Genomic DNA, 16,428 nt, shown 5'->3' with positions numbered 1-16,428 from the left:
ATTCTGTGTATCCAAGTTAACTATTCTCCTGCAGCAGTTATAGACATGATCCCTACCTTTTTCAATTATTTCAATCATTTATGGGGTGACAAAGACATTGGTAATGCCAAAATTTGTTGTCCGTATCTTATTGTTCCTCATATTAGGAAGGAATTAAGGGTAAACCTCAGTGCTCTGACTGAAGTCACATATGAATCACAACAGATAAATGCAACTGATTGCCTGCCTTGCAGGACAAGAGTGAACCAGATGGTTTTATTTACAACAATCTAACTTCATGGTCACTATTAAAGAGTTAGCTTAATTTAAACAAGTATTTATTTTTAAACTTTCCAGTTGTTACGGTGGGATTCAAGTCTATATCGATGGATTAACATTACAGAACTCCAAATGCTAGCTGAGTAATTTAACCATGCTTTATTCTTATTAGCACCCACTAAAACCAGGCTTACATTTTCTTTGAGGAAATAACAGAACTAACTGAAAATGTAAATGTTATATTTGTTGTGCATGTGAATTTTCAAAACTGCTTTTTTGTTTATGAGGTGCCACATGACAGGCAGACAAACTGGAATAACAATGGAGTAAGCAGTGGAACTTTGATTATACAACAGAGCAATGCTTAATGGATGCAATTTTGAACTTATGGCCTATAAACAGAATTCAGCATTGAATCTGCTCCCACCATCCTTTCAAGCAGCACATTCCAGATCATAATAGCTCACCACATGATTATTTTTTCCTCATGTTGCCTATAGTTACTTTGCCAATTACCTTAAATCTGTGTCCTCTGGTTACCGAATCTCCTGGTACCGAAAATATTTACTCTATCAAAACCATTCATGAAATCTCCACTTAACTCTTCTCTGCGCTGAAGAGAATAACATTAGTTTCTAAGGTCTTGCCATGGAACAGAAATCTTTAATCCTTCCAATAAACTACTTCTGTACCCTCTCAAAGTCCCTTTCCCTTGACATCCTTTTGAAAATGTAGTGCCCACAATACTCCAGCTGGGTTGGACCAGCATTTAAAGAAATATTCAGTATAACTTCTTTGTTTTTATACTCCATATCATTACATATAAAATGAAGGATCCCATATGCCATATTAGCAGCTTTCTCACCCTGCACTCTGATTTCGTGACACCACAGATGATAGTATAAAATCTAACTGCTAGCTCTGTATAGTAATAGGGGAGTGTTGTGCTTCAAAATTGCTGTGTTTTAGTTCTGATAGTTGATCAAAAGTGGTATAAGATTCTATGGTGCTATTCAAAAAGTAAAGGATTTTCTCCAAATGTACTGACCTGCATTTAGCCCTCAACTAATACTAGGCAGATTATCTTGTCACTTATTTCATTGTCTGATGTGAGAGCCTATAGTGAAATAATTGGAATCACATACTCTAGACTATGGCTGTTCAAAAGTACTTACCTAAATAGTAAAGCATTTTCTGAAGTACAGAGATTGTGAAAGGCACAATACAAGGAAAGAAAATAATTTACCAGAAGTAATTTTTATGAGGAACATTTAAAATTGCTCCCACATTGGTTAAAAATTAACTACAGTCCGCCTGGTTTAATGGCCCTATCAATACTTATTCAAGCAATTAACTATACTATTTTGATCATTCCAGTGCCAAAGCAATTCCGATATGCTCAACTGGTTTTTTATTTGTTCATGGCTGCCAATTATCTTTGGAAACCCCTTTAATGTTCAAGAATCTTTGCTGGGTATTGGTTAATTCTTCATGTTTAAAAAAAATCTTTAGCTAACTTTCTATCTTACTTGACGTTGTAAATATGATGTCTGCTGAAAATGCAATAGTAATTCTGCCTGCCAAACCGTACAAGTGAATTCACCAAAGTTTTGGGGCTTGATTCAAATTTAGTTGGACTCCAAGAATTATATGAACCTACTCACTAGGATCCTAACAATTTGCAGGTAAGAGGAAAATTACTGCTGTAGAATTTAATGGTTAAATGGAAAGGAATACCAACAGAAAATAAGATAGGACTTATGAAAGGGAAATCATAAAGGACAAATATGTTTGGATGATTTTGAGATTGCAATGAGCAGAACAGATAAACAAATAGATTAAAGAGAAACTGTGGATGTCATTTGCAATCCACATCAAACATTTGGACAAGAGGATCAAAGTATATGCTATAGAACTTTGCTAATCATCAATGTGGCATTATGGACTGTGAAAAAAAGATTCAGGGAGGTTTCAGAGTGGATAGGAAATGACACGGCAATTTGAAAATAATAACTAAATACTTAACATTATCCACCATGGCTGAAAAAAAGGATAATCAGGTCAAGCTTATCATTGTACAGAGATTTTTCCACCACCTTCCAGAAATAGCTGTATATAATTGAGTGAGTGGTAAAATAAGGGAGTATCTGAAACATTTCCTGTCCCCAAATTGCCCAAAATTGAGTAGCTACTCATTGCAGGATCTAAGTTTCACTGTGCAGATTTACAGGCTGATTTCATGAGTTCAACATTCATCTATGACAGAAAATAGTGATCTTGAAATGGGAGAAAATTGCAAGCCATCAACAATGCCACAATCATAAAGTTAGTGATCACAAAATTACATCATTTTAGTGAGGTATTTCTTCCTGGCCTCATACCATGCCAAGTATAGGAAAAATATTCAGATAAAAGAGTGGCTCCAAGTTCATATGGAAAATCACGTAGATTCCCTTTCAGACCTATCTGATTTTCTTGATGTTGCATGCCCCAGCAACCCAATACGCCCAGGTGTAATGCCCTAATAAATCTGCCATCATGTCTACAAATTGAATTCATTTTTTTTGCATTTTTGTTTCTTCTTAGTTCATCCAGACCATTGTTGAAAGTGGAAAAAAAAACAAATAAAAGTGACACACTAATGCCAGTAACTCCCAATGTGTAATCCAAAACTAGTCTGTTTCACATTCACTCAGAATTTAGCAAGTAAAGAACCAAACCGTATTATGGTTGAAAAACTTGAGGCTGCACTGGGAAAGCTGGTCTCATTGCAATTACAAAGATACTTCCTACTCAATCAAGCTACAAACAGTGATAGTAACTAAATCATATTTCAAATGAATTCTCTGCCATAAATATTGGAATTATTACTGAAGGAAAAAATTCTTGTCCTCTCCACATACTTTTACTTATACAACCTTTTTATTAAGTTCTTATGTAATATTGTGTCTCTGCCCTGAAGCAAGAGAATATACAGTTCTGTGAAATATTCCTTATTATAACTCCGGTCAAGATGGTCCCAGCAAACAATACCTCAGGTGACATCTTCCACATAGTCGATTATTTCAATTTTTCTACAACTTTTACTTATTCTTTTTATCTTGACTTTCCGTTTGGAACTATTGAAGTCTGTGATTTACAGTCTGTAGTTCAATTAAGTGAGCTAGTGCTCTGCTGTCCCCGAGAAAACTCCAGTGAGAAATTCAAGTATGAGCTTCCACAAGGAGAAGCTCAGAGATGAGACGAGGGGCTATGATCAACAACATTTCTTGCCGATTAAAGTGTTGAAGAACATTGAAACACTGAGGCAAGTGTGGAGGAGAGCGAGTGGTTCTCGGAGAGGCCGCTGATTCGAGTCGCTGCCCTCAGAGGGCCTGCTGGATCCCAATTCTCTCAAAGAAGTCATCGAAATTCTGAGATATACGGATTGGACTGTAGTTCATATTGGCCTCCTTCATTTCTATGTTTTATTTTCATGTTCTCACCTATTCTTTCTTTCTTGTTGTCCACGAGGGACTAATTTCCTAGTGGGAAGATCTATTAATGCTGCAGGAAAGGGTTTAAACAAGTTGCAGGGGGATGGTAACCAAAGTGCAGAACAGTTAGTAGAGAGGTTGTGGAGGCTGATGTTGGTAAGACCTCAGACAAAGTTAGGAATCAAAACATTAAGCATGGTGCAACTGGTGTGCTGAGCTGCATTTCAACGCAGTAAGTATCATTGGAAAGGCGGATAACAGTGCTGAACATGAGGTAGATGGTTTACAAACAGAGGCAATGTGTAGTGAGGAGAGGCTGTTGATACAGCAAATTTGCAGTCAACAAGATGAGTTGCAATGTAAAAGGCAGAAAAAAAAATCAAATTTGGTGAATAGAGGACTGAAGTTGTTATATTTAATTCCGCAGTATATGGAATAAGATAGATGAACTTGCAGCACGGTTGCAGATGGACAGGTATGATGTTTTTTGGCATCACTGAATTACGGCTGAAAAAAGATTATAACTGGGAACTTAATGTCCAAGGATACGCATTGTATCAAAAGGACAGGCAGGAAGGCAGAGAGGATGGCATTGCTCTGTTGGTGAAAAATGAAATCAAATCATTAGAAAGAGGTGACATAAGGTTGGAAGGAGTTGAATCATTATGGATTGACCTGAACTGCAAGGGTAAAAAGACCCTGATGAGAGTTATATACAAACCCCGAAACAGTAGTAAAGATGTGGCCTGCACCTCATGGTTGAGCCCACTAGGGTATCAGCTTTTCTGGATTGGGTGCTAGTGCAATGAACTGGAATTGATTAGCGACCTTAAGGTAAAAGAAGCCTTAGGGGCAAGTGTAATATGATCAAATTCACCCTGAAATTTGAGAAGGAAAAGCTAAAGTCAGTTGTGTCTTTATTACAGTGGAGTAAAGGGAATTACAAAGGCATGAAAAAGGAGTTAGCTGGAATTGATTTGAAAAGAACACTGGCAAGGATGATGGCAAAACAGCAAAAGCTAGAATTTCTGGAAGCCATTCAGCACAGGATATATACATCCTAAAGTGGACGAAGTATTCTAAAAGAAAGATGACACAACCATGGCCAACAAGAGAAGTCAAAGCCAACATAAAAACCAAAGATTGGGCATAAAATAGAGCAAAAATTAGTGGGAGGTTAGAGAATTGGCAAAATTTTAAAAACTAATACAGGGCAACTAAAAATGTCATTAAGAAGGTAAAGATGGAATACGAAAGTGAGCTAGCCAGTAATGTTAAAAAGGATACCAAAAGTTTCTTCAGATACATATAGTGTAAAAGAGAGGCAAGAGTGGATATTGGACCATTGGAAAATGATGCTGGAGAAGTAGTAATGGGGGACAACGAAATGGTGGATGAATAAGTATTTTGCATCTGTGGAAAACACTAACAGTATGGATGGAAGTTCCAGGTATCAGTGGGCTTGAAATGTGTGAAGTTATCGTTCCTAGAGAGAAAGTTCTTGAGTAACTGAAAGAATTGAAGGTAGATAAGTCACCTGAACAAGGTGGTGTACACTCTGGAGTTCTGAAAGAGATGGCTGAAGAGATTGTGGATGCATTCATAATGATCTTTCAAGAGTCACTAGGTTCTGGAAGACTGTAACATTGCAAATGTCATTCCTCTCTTGAAGAAGGGAGAAAGGCAGAAGAAAGGAAAATATATACCAGTTAGTCAGACCACTGTGGTTGGGAAGATGTTGGAGTCAATTGTTAAGAATGTGGTTTCAGGGTACTAGGAGGTACATGATGTTGGGTACTTGGATTTTGAGAAGGCTTTTGACAAGGTGCCACACATGAGGCTCCTTAACAAGCTACAAGCCCATAGTATTACGGGAAAGATCCTAGCATGGATAAAGCAATGGCTGATTGTTAAGAGGCAAAGATTGGGAATAAAAGGAGTCTTTACTGGCTGGTTGCCAATGACTAGTGGTATTCCACAGGAGTCTGTGTTGGGACCGATTCTTTTGGTCAATGATTTGGATGATGGAATTTTTGCAGATGATATGATGATAGGTGAAGGGGCAGGTAGTTTTGAGGATGTAGAGAGGCTACAAAAGGACTTAAGACAGATTAGGAAAATGGGCAAAGAAATGGCAGATGGAAAACAGTGTCTGGAAGTGTATGGTCACGGTAGAAAAAATGAAAGTATTGACTATTTTCTAAATGGAGAGAAAATACAAAAATCTGAGGCATAAATCTGAGATATGGGAGTCCTTGTGCAGGAATCCCTAAAGATTTATTTGCAGGTTAAGTCCGTGATTAGGAAGGCAAATGGAATGTTAGCGTTCATTTCAAGAGGACTAGAATATAAAAGCAAGGATCTAATGTTGAGACTTTATCAAGCAGTGGTGAGGCCTCACTCAGAGTATGGTGAACAGTTTTGGGCCCCTGATCTTAGAAAGCATTGCTGAAACTGGAGAGCACTCAAAGGAGATTCACAAAAATAATTCCAGGATTAAACGGTTTGTCATATGAAGAGTGTTTGATGGCTCAGGCCTGCATTCAGAAGAAAGACAGGTGACCTCATTAAAACCTGTCGAATGGTGAAAGACTTGATAGAGTGGATGTGGAGAGGCTGTTTCCTATGGTGGGAAAGTCTAGGGTCAGAGGACACAGCCTCAGAATGGAGGGATGTTCTTTTAGAACAGAGATGACAAGGCATTTCTTTAGCCAGAGAGTAGTGAACCTGTGGAATCCTTTGCCGCCGGCAGCTATGGAAGCTAAGTCTTTATATACATTTAAGGCAGAGGCTGATAAATTCTTGATTGGTCAGGGCATGAAGGGATATGAAGAGAAGGCAGGAGATTGGGGCTGAGGGGAAAATTAGATCAGCCACGATGAAATGGTGGAGCATACTGGATGGGCCAAATGGACTAATATCTTCTATTAGTCCCTATATCCCTATATCTTATGGTCTTATGGTCTACACTCTCGTTTCTTGACGTCTCTTGATACCTTTGATACTGAATTAATCACTACCTGCCAATGTTTTGCGTATGCTCCCAAAACTACACATTCATCCCAAACTTTAAACCTCTTGTTGCTATTACATTTACTTTTTTAAAACTGGATTTTAATTCTTCCATAAGACTGCTACTGTGCATATTCAATTTTTTTATTGATTTCAGTCTTAACTGCAACCAAAAACCAACCCATTTTGTTGTTAGTGTCAATCATATATAACAGTGCAGCATCAATTCCCTTCATTTACTACATAATGGTATACACTCAGTGGCAACTTTACTAGGTACATTTGTACACCTGCTCACATCAGCCAATCACAGGGTAGCAATTCAATGCAGGAAAACATGCAGACATGGTTAAGAGATTCATTTGTTTTTCAGAAGAAATATCAGAATGGAGAGGAAACGTGATCTCAGTGACTGTCTGTGGAATGATTGTTGGTGCCTCAGTATCTCAGAAATTTCTGATCTGGGATTTTCATGTAAAACAGTCTCCAGAGTTTACAGAGAATAGTTCAAAAAACAAAACAGATCCAGTGAGCTGCAGTCATATGGGTGAAAGTGCCTTGCTAATGAGAGAGGTCGGAGAAGAATAGGCAGACTAGTGCAAGTTGACAGGAAGGTGACAATAACTCAAATAGCCATGCGTTACAACAATGGCACACTGAGAAGAGCATCTCTGAATGCACAACACATCAAAACTTGAAGTGCATGGGCTACAGCAGCAGAAGACCACAAACATACACTCAGTGGCCACTTTATTGGGTATAGGAGATACCCATTCAAGTGGACATTGAGTGTATCTTGTTATCTCTTCCAGATTTCCTTCTACTCACAAGCAATCATTCTGGAAAGAGTTGAATTGTACCCATACTTCAGATATTAAAAATATCTCAGAGTCAGGGACGCAAAGAAAGATCTTTATTCCAATCAATGACAAATGTGTGAAGTACAGAGAAATCTTGCTGTTGTTCTGCATCAGTCACAAAAAGAATCACAATGAACCACAAGCATTGTTACAATTTTGTAGTGTCCTGGTGAGGCCCTATCCAGAGAACTGAATATAGTTTTGGTCCCCTTATTTAAGAATGGATATAATAGAATCTGAGACTCAAATGAGATTCATTGGACTAATTTATGGCAGGAGAGGGTATAACAAGAAGTTAGATCTGTATTCTTTGGAGTTGAGACAAATGAAGAGAGACCTCATTAAATGACTTGAGTATAAGGGGACATGGCACAGTATATCCTGAGATAACCATATAACAATTACAGCATGGAAACAGGCCATCTCGGTCCTTCTAGTCCGTGCCAAATGCTTACTCTCACCTAGTCCCACCGACCTGCACTCAGCCCATAACCCTCCATTCCTTTCCTGTCCATATACCTATCCAATTTTTTTTTTAAATGACAAAATCAAACCTGCCTCTACCACTTCTACTGGAAGCTCGTTCCACACAGCCACTACTCTCTGAGTAAAGAAGGTTCCCCTCGTGTTACCCCTAAACTTCTGCCTCCTAACTCTCAACATGTCCCCTTGTTTCAATCTCCCCTACTCTCAATGGAAAAAGCCTATCCACGTCAACTCTATCTATCCCTCTAATAATTTTAAATACCTCTATCAAGTCTCCCCTCAACCTTCTACGCTCCAAAGAATAAAGACCTAACTTGTTCAACCTTTCTCTGTAACTCAGGTGCTGAAATCCAGGTAACATTCTAGTAAATCTTCTCTGTACTCCCTCTATTTTGTTGACATCTTTCCTATAATTCAGTGACCAGAACTGTACAAAATACTCCAAATTTGGCCTTACCAATGCCTTGTACAATTTTAACATTACATCCCAACTCCTATACTCAATGCTGTGATTTATAAAGGCCAGCATACCAAAAGCTTTCTTCACCACCCTATCCAGATGAGATTCCACCTTTAGGGAACTATGCACCATTATTCCTAGATCCCTCTGTTCTACTGCATTCTTCAATGCCCTACCATTTACCATGTATATCCTATTTTGATAAATCATACCAAAATGTAGCACCTCACACTTATCAGCGTTAAACTCCATCTGCCATCTTTTAGCTCACTCTTCTAACTGGCCTAAATCTCTCTGCAAGCTTTTGTGAGTGGGAGACTCTCGAATGTGGGTGGGAAAAACATGCAAAGATAGGAACAGCAGTCGGTCAGCTGGTCCTCAAGTCTGTTCCACCACTCAGAAATGTGAATCTCTGGAATTTTCTATCCCAGGTTATTGTGATACTCTGAATCACCAGAGGTATTTAAATCAGAAGTAGATACATTTTAAAAATCCTGGGCAACCAAGGCATATAGAAAACTAGGTCAGAAGAGTAGCAGAAGCCTTGATTATTGTGAATAGCAGGCAGGCTTAAGAAGCCAGGTGGCCTACTCCTGCTCACACTATGTTTGTTGAGGAAAATTTCCGGCCTAATCCCACCATCTAGCAGTTAACCCAGAGTGCTGCAGGTCACAACTCTTCAAGTACATACCTAAGTATTTTTTAAGTGTGATGAGGGATCCTGTCTTTCAGGCCTTAATTTCCAGACTCTCTACCATTCTCTGGGTGGGGAAACTTTCTCACCTCCACTCTAAGCCTTCCAAAAAAAATCTATAAATTTTTGACCTCTAGCTTTTGATCTTTCTGCCAAAGAAAAAAGATAATTTACAAATAATTCTATGTCACAGTTATCATGACATGTCTAAAATTAAATAATACTGAATCTATGAAAGGATGGTGTAAGGCTTGTAGTATATTCTGACTGAAAACACTATATTTTCAGCTATCAGCAGATGAATGTGGTCTTCAATAAGCAGAAATACATTAGTTCCATGGCTTTCCCTACTATATGAAAGAGCTGAGTATAATTTATTCAAAATTACTGCTGATTGACCCAACACAAAACTGCCTACTTGACTAGCACTTCATCCTTCATTGCAAGACTAACATCATGATAACAACTGCAGTGGTTCAAGGAAGCAGCTCAGCACCACTTTCCCAAAGGAAACTCAAGAAGGGCAATAATTCTTCGTGTGGATAGTCAGAGGCTTCTTCCCAGGGCTGAAATGGTTGCCACAAGAGAACATAGGTTTAAGGTGCTGGGGAGTAGGTACAGTGGAAATGTGAGGGGTAAGTTTTTTACTCAGAGAGTGGTGAGTGCGTGGAATGGGTTGCCAGCAACGGTGGTGGAGGTGGATACGATAGGGTCTTTTAAAAGACATTTAGATAGATACACGGAGCTTAGTAAAATAGAGGGCCATAGGTAAGCCTAGTAATTTCTAAGGTAAGGACATGTTCAGCACAACTTTGTGGGCTGAAGGGCCGGTATTGTGCTGTAGGTTTTCTATGTTTCCATGTTTCTAATAGTTGTAGCTTTGCCAAAAATATACAGAAATGATTCTCTCTGCCAGACAAGACAAGAATAAATCAAACACCATCCTTGGCCAGCTGTACAATAATGCAAGGAACATCCACAATATCTTGGCCAAAGCAGTCCATCTGATCAGCACCCATGCAACAATTTAAGTGTGTACTTCTCCCAGCACAAGTACAGCATAGTTTAGAGCAAGTACAATCCAGAGAATGCATTACAACTTGTCTCCACGGTTTCCTTAGGTAATGCTTTGCAAAACTTATTTACTGCACATTATGCTGCTGGCTCTTAGGGCAGCAATAAAGGTTTTCCATCTCTGGCCGTGTTCAGGGCTTCCTTCATTGTGTGTGTAGCTTCCTCTCAGTTTTCACTACTGTTGTCATGCAAGTCCTGGGTGGAGACTCCGCAATACCATCGCACTCAGATGTAGAAGGATTCTTCATTGCTGTTTCCTTACAATTTTGTTTTACCAGTCAGGGTTGTTAGCCCTGAGCTGAACCCCCTAACATGGAGCCCCAGTGGACCACTCTTCGTCTGACCTCCATTCTTTGACCTTTTTGGCATAGGTGACCCTACCAAGAGCCAAAGCATAAAGCCCTGACTCCAGTCAACATACCTCTCCAGATAACTGAGGCATGCAATCCTCTAAACCACGACAAGGTTGTGGACCTCTTGGAGGGCTTTACAAAACATATGTATATTTTTCATGGTACAAGAACAAGAGCTGAGCCAAACATCCTTTTGACTTACATGAATATCTCTGTGCAACATAGACAAAATGTGAGAGGAAATCAGCAAGTCAGGCAGTATTTACAGAGGGAAATGAACCGTCAATGTTTTGGGCTGGGGCCCTTTGTCAAGACTGAGAAGCAAGGGGCAGAAGCCAAAATGAAAAGGTGGGGTAAGGGGGAGAAACACAAGCTGCTAGGAAATAGGTGAGTCCAAGTGAAGTCTGTCCACGGCCTCCTTTACTGCAACTATGAGGTCTGACCAAGGTTGGAGGAGAAATGCTTCATATTCTATCTGACACGAACATCATTTCTCTAACTTCTAGTAACCACTCCCCTTTTTTCCCCACACCTCTCCATCCCCACCACCACCTTTTGTTTTCCCTCTTCCTGATAGTCCTTTCGCTTCTTTTCTTCCCCTCCCTTGCTGTCGTGACCTGTCCATTACCTACCTCTGATTCCCCACATCAATACCCTTTATGTCTTGGTCTACTGTCCTCGGCTGTCAGATTCTTTCTTCTTCAGCTCTCTGCCTCTTCCACCTATCATCTCCTAACTTCTCACCTCATTCTCTTTGATTCTTCCTCTCCCACCTACCTACTTTCGCCCTCTCACCTGGACGCATCTACTTCCTACCATCTTGTGCTCTTCTCCTTCTCACTACTTTTTTTTATTCTGGCTTCTGCCCCCTTTCTTTCCAGTTCTGATAAAGGGTGTCAGCCCAAAACGATGACTGTTAATTTCTCTCCATGGACCCTGCCTGACCTGCTGAGTTCCTCCAGCAATTTGTATGTGTTGCTCAAAATTTCCAGCATCTGCACAATCTCCTATATCTATCTACTGTATATCTTTGCTCCTTCTTTACTCATAGACAATGAAGCACTTCACATAAGGCACTGGGTAGCACCTTTCCCAAACAATCTGTAGTAGTTCGAGATGGTAGCCCACTTCCATTTTCCTAGATGTCCCAGGCAGTGGAAAAATGCTGACTTTGTCAGTGACATCCACATCCCAAGGACGATAGTTGAAAACTGGAATAAGTGAAGATGCAAGAGACTGTAGATGCTGGAATCTGGAGGCAAAAGGAAATTGCTAGAGAAACTCAGATGGTCAGGCAGCATCTGTTTGGTTGGGGGAGGGTGTGGTAATGCATTTGACATTTCAAGTCGAGATCCTTCAACTGGACTTGTCTTCAGCCAAAATGCAGACTGCTCTTTTCCCTGACAGATGTTGCCTGACTTACTGAGTTCCTTCAACAGTTTATTGACTGCAAATTTCAGCAGGTCTCTCCATTTTAGTACTCAACTGCCAAAGCTGTCAAAGTATGCCCACTTTCAAGATATCCTCCGGTCCAGATGAAGACACTCAACTCGAAATACAACTGCCCATTTCCTTCAGCGGATGCTGCTTGGCCCACTGAGTTCTTCTTGCAATTTGTTTTATTTTACTTATTGATGAGTGCACCACATCAGTTTTTCCTCGAGAAAAAGTACATGGAAAATAGCCAATAATTGGCTTAATTTCTTAGTTTAATCTTTTCTTTGGCTGATATACAAGGGATTAGTGTAACTCAACATCAGTAATGCAATTAGTTTGACAGACCACCACCAGCCGATGGCTGCATTGTTCTAGGTTCTAAATATTAAGTTTTTTGATATATATATATATATATATAAAAAATTTAATGGCAGCACCCTTAACAGCACTAATGTACAGAACAATTTTGGAGTCCAGGTCCATAGTTCCTGAAAGTGGCCACACAAATAGATAGTGGTAAGGAAGGAATATGGCATACTTGTCTTGATTGGACAAGGCATTGAGTATAAGAGTAAGGAAGTCATATTGCAGTTTATAAAACCTTGGTTTGCTCACACTTGGGAGTATTGTGTACTATTCTGATTGCCCCATTACAGGAAGGATGTAAAGGCTTTGGAAAGGGTTCAGAGGAGGTTTATCAGGATGCTGCCTGAATTAAGGGATATGAAATATAAGGAGAGCTTGGATAAAAGCATTGTTTTGTTTGGAGCTTCGGAGGCTGAGGGGAGACCCGATATAAATTTATAAAATTATAAGAAGCATAGATAATGCTGACAGAGTCATTCACCAGATTAGAAATATTAAACACGAGAAAACATGCATTAAGGTGAGAAGGGGAAACACAAGCCATGTTTTTTTTCTTACCCAGAGAGGAATGCGTCCTTGGAACAGACTTGGAATTAAATACATAATGGTATTTAAGAGCTTTCATTTAGACACATTAATATACAAGGGAATGGAAGGCAGAAGAGATTTAGTTTAGTTTGGCACCATGCTCAGCATAAACATGGCAGGCTGAAGGGTCAGTTCCTGTGCTTTACTGTTCTATGTCCCATGGCCCATTAAATCTACAATATCAGCACTTAGAACAGAACCTCTGCTTTGAGAAACCAGGCATCAATATCAAGCAAGCTCCAAATTGATACTGTTCGGCAACAGGCAAAATATAATTCTAACTACATGCCTGAAATCAAGATGCAGAAAGGCATTCTTAGTGCACTGGCATGAGCTTTTCCATTTCCTATCAGCTGTCTTTCTGGCCTCTCAGGTTGATTGCCAATCTGCAGTTAATTTTCGGCAATTTTCTGTTGTAGGTCAGGTAATGGGGAAATGAGCTGTGGCTGCCCAAACTCATTTCACTAGGGCCCTTCCAGCTGGCAAAGAGAGGTCCTGCATACTGTTAATATGTGTTTAATTTCAGTCTCAGTCAGTGATGAAAGGACAGCATCTCTTTACTGCAAACCTCTTATTCCTGGACATCAAAACCAAAGCTGCATTTCACAGACTGGTTTGAGTCTGCTTCAAATGATTAGCAGCTGATGGCCATCAGCTAATAGCACTCAAAAATAGGATCAGTAACTAAACTACTGGTCTTTTTGACATATATTAATGATCTGGGACTTGGATATATGGGACTTAATTTCAAGGTCTACAACCAGAGGAAATTTAGTTATGGTAAATAATGAGATGAATATTAACAGATTTCAAGAGTACTTAGAAAGGCTGATGGAAAGGCCAGATGCAGTCTGAAGCAGAGAATTGTGAAGCGATGTGTTTTACAGTGAAGAGTTAGGGGAGAGAAGTAGAAGATACAATTATAACATTACAGCAGCAGCGGATCTTGTGAAATAAGTGCAAACAGAAGAAGAAAGTTCAAACAGAAGAACCAAATTTTAAAAAGGCTTTTTATTAAATCTTGGAATAGAAAAGCAAGGAAGTTATGATAAACCTTGATGTTCCATATCAGATGGACTATTGCTCAATTTCAGGCACCACATTTCAGGATTGATGTCAAGCCCTTCCACTGAGTGTGTTGTAAGAACACCACGACCTTCGGGCTTCCCTCTGAGTCAAAAGGTAAAAAGGAATATCTGAGAGGTAAGCTTTTGAAGTTGGTAGTTACCTGGAATGAAACTGTCAGGAGATATAGTAGAGGCAAATAAAATTGCAACATTTAACAGCCATTTGGACAGGAGCTTAGATAGGACAACCATTTGAAGATACAAAGCCAAATGCAGACAAAAAAGTTCACTAACACACTTACTTCCTCAGGAAGCTAAAGAAACTTGGCATAGTTGCTGGTGAACGAAGTTAGTCCTGACGAAGGGTCTCGGCCTGAAACGTCGACTGTACCTCTTCCTAGAGATGCTGCCTGGCCTGCTGCGTTCACCAGCAACTTTGATGTGTGTTGCTTGAATTTCCAGCATCTGCAGAATTCCTTTGTTTGCGTTTTTGAAATTTGGCATATCCCTGTTAACCCTTAACAATTTTAATCAATGCATCATAGAAAGTATTGTCTGGATGCATGACAGATTGGTATGGCAACTGCTCTGCACGTGATCACAAGAAACTGCAGAGGGTCATAGACACAGCTTGTCATATCACAGCAACTAACCTCCCCTCTATGGATCCTCTGCCTCAGTAAAGCAGCCAACATAATCAGAGACCCCACTACCATAAACATTCTCTCTTCTCCTCCTTCATCGGTCAGAAGATACAAAAGCCTAAAAGTCCATGCCATGAGGCTCAAGGAAAGCATTTAGCCCACTGTTATCAGACTCTTGAAAGCACGTCATGTGTGATAAGATGGAATTTGATCTCACAACCTACTTCATAATGATCTTGCAATTTATTGTTTACCTGCACTGCACTCTTTCGGTGGCTTTTCCATTTTACTCTGCAATGTTATTGTTTTGTGTTATTCTACCCAGTGCCCTGTGTAATGATTTGATCTGTATGAATAGTAGGCAAGACAACCTTTGCATTGAGTACTGGTACAAGTGACAATAATAAACTAACATTAATGCCAAGAAGCAAAAACCTCAAAGCATGAACCACCAATCTCAAGGATATCTTCGACCCTGCTGTTAGAAGATTATTGAAGAGTCCCCGAATAGACGTACTTTTGACCTCACAATTTATCTCATTATGATCTTGCACCTTATTGTCTGCCTGCACAGCACTTTCCCTGTAACTGTAACATTTTAATCCTCATTCTGTTATTGTGCACTGATATGAAATGACCTGGATGGATGGGGTGAAAAACATAGTTTTTCACTGTATCTTGATATATCATATTAATAAACCAATTTATCAATTTAAATGAGATAAGCATAGATAGGCATCACAGATGCCATGAACAAAGTACCCCTTATGTGCCAGTTTCTGTGCAGTATGATTCTATGATTTAGTAATTAAGGCAAACGAGCATGGCAGATCTACTCATTCATAGTAAATCTCTTCTTCTCTGCTGCATTGCAGGTTAGGACACTAACCACCTCCTATTCCGCTGAAGGTACTGGAACTGATCAAAATAACTCTCTTCATCAATGCTGTCTGTGCTGATAATTATTTTCAATATTTGTTGTTTTCTGATTTTCAGCATTTGCAGATTTTTTTTCCTTTCAATAAAGAAATTAACATTTGTTTTGGTCTGGTAGCTAAGGCTGACAGTTTTGTTTCGAGATATTCCTTGAAGTTTCATCACATGAGGCCACTGTTGTTTAAAACTACAAACCTTCAAATGTACACGTATGTATTTTTCTCTAGGTTTGTTTATAGTGTTGCAAAGGTACCACTACCATGGGAAACAGATTCTGACCATCTGCCCTGTCCATGCTTCTTTTAAGTTGAGGCCTATAAAAGATACAGAGAAAGTAGCTTTCCAACATCTCTCCACAACTAAGTTCTACCATGCTGGTGAATCTCTACTGCACTCTTTCTATGTGCAGGACTGTACACAATATTCCAAGTGTGGTGTAACTAGCCTTTTGTAAGGTAGCAACATAATGTACATTCAGTACTCTAATATATGATGGCTATTATCCCTTCTGCCATCTTCACCACCTGTCTACCTGTGGTGCCATTTTCAGGCAATGATGGATTCTAACCTCAAAGTCCTTCTGTTCATCAACAATCCTTGGTGCCCTCCCACTTATTGTATTTCTTATATCTATTTGACTTGGCAAGTACATCACAAATAAAAAAAGAGTCCCAGAACCAATTCCTGCAGCACACACTAGTCACAGATTTCCAATCA

General features: G+C 39.5%; 1 protein-coding gene and 1 long non-coding RNA gene across 11 annotated transcripts in view; one reads left to right on the top strand and one right to left on the bottom strand.

Annotated features, from left to right (window-relative positions):
- Positions 1-16,428, bottom strand: part of LOC140197714 (intermembrane lipid transfer protein VPS13B-like) — a 1,066,299-nt gene that overhangs the window by 477,696 nt on the left and 572,175 nt on the right. The window lies entirely within an intron of this gene.
- On the top strand, positions 1,744-15,774 carry LOC140197776 (uncharacterized). The gene is made up of 3 exons (XR_011886022.1): positions 1,744-1,943; positions 14,159-14,267; positions 15,651-15,774. It is a non-coding gene; the product is annotated as an uncharacterized lncRNA (long non-coding RNA).

Source organism: Mobula birostris, chromosome 1 (genome assembly GCF_030028105.1).
Source record: "Mobula birostris isolate sMobBir1 chromosome 1, sMobBir1.hap1, whole genome shotgun sequence".
In the NCBI taxonomy this organism is placed as follows: Eukaryota; Metazoa; Chordata; class Chondrichthyes; order Myliobatiformes; family Myliobatidae; genus Mobula; species Mobula birostris.
This window is presented reverse-complemented; position numbering and strand designations above follow the sequence as displayed.